Source organism: Camellia sinensis, chromosome 14 (assembly GCF_055761805.1).
Source record: "Camellia sinensis isolate YWXY chromosome 14, ASM5576180v1, whole genome shotgun sequence".
Classification (NCBI taxonomy): Eukaryota; Viridiplantae; Streptophyta; class Magnoliopsida; order Ericales; family Theaceae; genus Camellia; species Camellia sinensis.
The window spans coordinates 11,101,248-11,106,767 of NC_138974.1; the positions used below are offsets into that span (position 1 = coordinate 11,101,248).

General features: G+C 40.7%; 1 long non-coding RNA gene across 1 annotated transcript; it reads right to left on the minus strand.

The window, feature by feature from the left end:
* Positions 1-845: 845 nt before the first annotated feature.
* On the minus strand, positions 846-1,163 carry LOC145807547 (uncharacterized). Its single transcript, XR_014350737.1, has 2 exons — positions 1,086-1,163; positions 846-1,002 (listed from the first exon to the last, which is right to left on the minus strand). It is a non-coding gene; the product is annotated as an uncharacterized LOC145807547 (long non-coding RNA).
* Positions 1,164-5,520: the final 4,357 nt, after the last annotated feature.

Sequence of the window (5,520 nt, forward strand, 5' to 3'; positions counted from 1 at the left end):
AATTATCTCCTAGAAGATCAAATCAAGAAATCAAATTAGCAAAAGACACCGCCTAGAGATACACACAGTTACAACTCAAAAACCCCAATGAATACATTAAGCATACCTTCAAAGAAAATATCAACAGCATCCAATGAAGAAGCGAGGTCGCCTCCTTTGACAAGTACATTTCTGAAAACAAAAACAATGCTGTTACGAATTACAATTCTTCTTCTTGTCTAGTCTTTGTAAAACAAATCTGCTCTAAGAAATAAAAGAGCAAGCCCATATGTACACATTGACTATGCAAACTCAAAGTTAAACCTGCGTCTCACAGTGCCTAGCATGACACTCACAATCCTAATAGCAGCTTCAACCACTCGGAGGGCTAACATGGGACTCCACACTCATAATCCCTACAGCTCTAGCAATGATGAAACTTGAAAGGGTGGAAAAAATTGCCTCTTAAAAATCATTAATGTACATGGACAACTATTTTTCCATCAACCTTGACATAGTTTAAAGTGCATCCAATCAACATAATTCTATTCTTGCTTCCCTGAATATGGTAACTACTTTCTGATCATCAAATTGGATATAAAGAAAAAGGCATACACAAGGAATCGGTTAGCGAGTCACATAAAAGTAAGCAAAACAAGTTGATGGAACTACAAAATTTAAGCATGCAAATAACCATAAATGTACTTGAATATAAAAGCATACCAAAATCTAGCAATGAATTAAAGAAAAAATGGGACTGCCAATGATTAACAGCATACAGCTGATGAAGGAACAGAAAGCAAACAAATCAAGATTAGTGAGTTAACTTCCTATCACTTTATATCCATTAAATGCACAGTTTCACATCATCCAACATCAATTTAATATAGAAGGCAATTAGAATTGTCTTAAAACACAAATTGACTCTCTCTCCTGAAGAATATAAGTTCCAAAATAAAGCAGTAGAAAAATAATTGTGACATGCAAACTCTTGATCCCTCAGGTTCCTCCTGCAGAAACATTCTCGTACCAACACCCACAAAGAAGGCTAAGAGCAAAGTCAAAGATAAAACATAAAAGATTAGAAAGAGAATTTTAATACTCACCCATAAACCATGTGAGGAATAAGATCATTACGGATTGTGTTTGAATCTGTTATCAGATCAAACCGATCCTAAAGTCCAACCATGAAATAAAAGAACTTATTAGTGCTCCTGTGACAATATTTGTTTCATGTTCAAGACAGTGAAACATCAACTAAAATCATGGAAGGCCTAGAAAAACAGCAGCTACCAACTGTCCTCCAACACTTAGTTGATAAGTGAAAATCTCAATGGCCGAAATCCAAAAATTGATGACAACAAGCAAAACAGATTTACATGGTGTAATAGTAGTTTAAGAAATAACAAACGAAAATGAGATATACGTAGTTCATCTACAACCCTAAGTCCAGGAGCAAAGAATGGGGGTTTCAAGAGCAGCTGCTTCACTCTCAAAGCTGTTTGTAAGAAGAACTCACTCCAATCTCATATCCCTAATCCCCATAATAACAGATAATTGTAGACGTCCCCGAACGCCCCGGGAGGAACAAGCTCCCGTTCTGTTCATTTTGGGGTCACTACAGCTCAGGACTCTCAAATTTGTCACGGTTCTAAGTCTGAACCAAAGAGTCCAAATCCGGCAAATCGTTTTGAGAAAAACAGATTTTTGAAAGAAGTGCCAAACATGGACTGCTTTGCCAGATACAGAGTCGCCACCTAAATGTTTTTTAATGGGAAATTTAGGAAACCCTGACTCGGTGCCAAAGGCCACGTGTCCGTCATCACCAAAGTTGCCTCGGCTCGGGAACTTGGGTACGATTGGGGAAGGTCACTTCGTGAGCACCCCCGCTCGCCCGATCAAAGATCGGCCTCTACTAACCATGATATCAATTTTTGAAAACTTTGTGTGTCCTTATTCCGGTTATTAGCCTAGGTTACTATGTGATGCACACAGCATATAAGTATAGACTGAGTTGCCTGAATTGGAACAAAACATTTCATGTTTGTTTTATTTGAAAGATGGTTTGCTACTCGCAAGTAGGCTTAAAATGCAGATTTTGCCACCCTCGGGTGGGCTTAGAAAAGATGGTTTTGCCACTATCTAGTAGGCTTAAAACAAATAGTTGATGATTTATTCCAATCCAAATAACCCAACCTTCACCCACAGGCATTCAGGCAGTTATATCATATAAGCATATAGCCTCATGGTAAGCATGCTATTCATGGCAGTCACTCACACGCATGCAAGGATGCTAAAGCATAAATCTCACCGTGTACTCCAAGCTAAAAAAGAAGTTTATTAGAAATCATGCATGATCCTAAATATACAGAAATGCCTAATGCAACACATGCAAAATGCAACTATAGCAGGCTCGGCTATTCTAAGATGGCATATGAAATGCTACAACTATCATGTATTCAATTTGGAATTGAAAATACAATGCAGTTAGTATGGTGCGCCGAGCCCGGTGCATGCAAAACAGATGAATGATGCAAACATGCTGTCATACTGTATGCTAATTGAAAATTGCCCTAATCTAACCATCATAAGCAGGTAAATAAAAGGGAAGAAAGACGTGGGGTTGGAAGACATACATCACACTCACCCACACTTATTACAACATTGCCCTCGCGCAGAGGGTCCGAATAAATATACATTCTCGAATAAAAGAATATTACAGTCCAAATAATATACAAATTCCTAATTAATTAATCAAATTAACTAAGAAAGCTGTAAAACTGGCGTGCAAGCCAGGGACTGCCTTACTTCTGATGAATGCTGTATGTTTGGGCTGCCTTTGCGCGGAAATCCATGACGATGCCCCAATTAGCCTCTGTTTAGCAGTTATTCTTGGAAAGCGTGCCAGACTCCGAAAAGTTGCTGATTCTTCATTTTGCTGCAACAGAGAGCAGGAAAGGGGCATAGCAATGTATTTTCACAAATATATGCATGCCTCGATCCTCGTGCCACCAATCACGCATACCGAGGCATGATGGCCGAGGAGTCAAATTGCACAATTCAATGTAGGATGAATACACATGAAAACACAACAAAACCTAACTCCATCATGGATGATCCGGAGTGTCGGCGACTGGAGAATTGAGACACATTCCGTCACACGGAGTACGAAATGCACCTTGTTTCCCGTGCCCGGGCTAACTCATATCTTGAACACGATGCAATATGCATGACATGCATGAATGCAACTAAGATACAGCCTAGTATGCACAATGCTATAAAAAAATGAGATGTCTCGAAATACGTGCACACGGGCACACAAACCGAGGAAATGCATGAATGCGATCTAAGATACAACCTAGTATGCACAATGCTGTGAAAATGAGATGCCTCGAAATGCGTGCACACGGGCACGCAAACCGAGGCAATGGCATACGCAATGCAAATGACATGAAACTATGATATGGGCTTCTACCAACATGAGAGAGCCTCAGCCACACTCACATAAGAGGCCGATGGATGAAAATGAAGTGCCTCGAAATGCGTGCACACAGGCACGCAAACCGAGGCAATGACATATGCAATACAAATGCATGGAAAACATGATATGGGCTTATACCAACATGAGAGAGCCTTAGCCACACTCATATAGGATGCCGGTAGATGAAAATGAAGTGCCTCGAAATGCGTGCACACAGGCACGCAAACCGAGACAATGGCATACGCAATGCAATATGGCTAAAATGGCATGTAGAATGCAACATGGACTTACACTAACATGAGAGAGCCTCAGCCACACTCACATAAGAGGCCGATGGATGAAAATGAAGTGCCTCGAAATGCGTGCACACGGGCACGCAAACCGAGGCAATGACATACGCAATGCAATGGCAAAAATGGCATAGAAAATGCAACATGGACTTATACTAACATGAGAGAGCCTCAGCCACACTCACATAAGAGGCCGGTGGATGAAAATGAAGTGCCTCGAAATGCGTGCACACAGGCACGCAAACCGAGGCAATGGCATATGCAATGCAATATGGCAAAAATGGCATAGAAAATGCAACATGGACTTATACTAACATGAGAGAGCCTCAGCCACACTCACATAAGAGGCCGGTGGATGAAAATGAAGTGCCTCGAAATGCGTGCACACGGGCACGCAAACCGAGGCAATGGTATATGCAATGAAATGGCATGGAAATGGCATGCAAACATGCTAATGGATTTTCAGCAATGAAATGTGGAGGAAAACAGCCCCGAAATGAGGCGAAAACACACCCGATGCATGGAATCTCTCCCGAAATGCAAATTAGGCGCATAGAATGAACTACAGCTATACAAAGCATGCATAATTGGTACACGAGATGAAAATATAGAAGCAAGGCAGCCTCAAAATAAGCATTTTTACAGTACAAATCATGGCCAAACAGCAAGCAAAGATAGGGCAACAATGGTATGCAAAAATGGCCCTAAACATGAGATTATGAAGCAACTCACAGCTGCTAACTCCAAATAGGTTAGGGCCCTTCAACAACATTGAAGAGGGGAAAAAAATAAGCCACTTTACAGAACTGTAAAAACCTTAAAAATAAACATAGAATGGCTAAGCTCTTATGCAAAAAAAGGGCCAAAAGGTGGCCAAAGAGGCAAGTGGTATATGCAAAGCCCAAACTGAAAAATTTCCTTCTACAACATTGATGAGGGACTAAAAATAAGCATATTTATAGAACTGTAAAAAACCCAAAACAGTATACAAACATGCTAGAAATGCAATGCAAAATAAGGCTCAAAAGAGGCTATAACACAAAGTCTACAAAATATTCACCAAACAGCCAAAGACCCTTAATGAAACATGTTAAGAAGGTCAAAATAAGACTATTTATAGGCCTGTAAAAAGACCAAAAACAGAAGCATGATAGGCTGCCAAAGCATGCAAGAAAATGGCATTCAAGGAGGATATTGAAGTAAGTGCAATATGGAGGGCTCAAACCGGGTTGAGCCCTTAATGAAACAAGAAAATGAGCTCAAAAAAATGACCTTTTCAGTTTTGGTCGGAGCTCAAATCAATAAGCATGTATGGCTTACAAAAGGTGCAAGAAATGGACCAAAAAAGGGGGAAATGCTACTCACCCTTGAAGACCAATGCTTTTGTTGCTTCTTGGACCAACTTTGATGACTTTAAGCTGCTGGAATTCCTCTCCTTCCTGCTGGAATGGAGGGGTGGTGGTAGAGCTTGATAATGATGAAGAAATGAGGTGTAGAACTTGGATATTTTTGAGAAAATGAGAGAGATAGAGGGAGAGTTGTATGTAAAGCTTCAAAGCAATTTTGTTCCAACCCCTCATACAAGTGTTGGCAGCTGGCTATAAGGAACAAAAAGAGGGTGTAAAGGTGGGGGAAAAGGAGGCAAGCTTTCCCCCACAAAATATCCCCCAGATTGAGATATTTTCTGGGGGAAACAGCTGTACAGCTGTAAAGTGTGCAGAGAGAGGAACATGGCCGGCCCATTATTGGACTTGGATGTGGCCGGCCGGC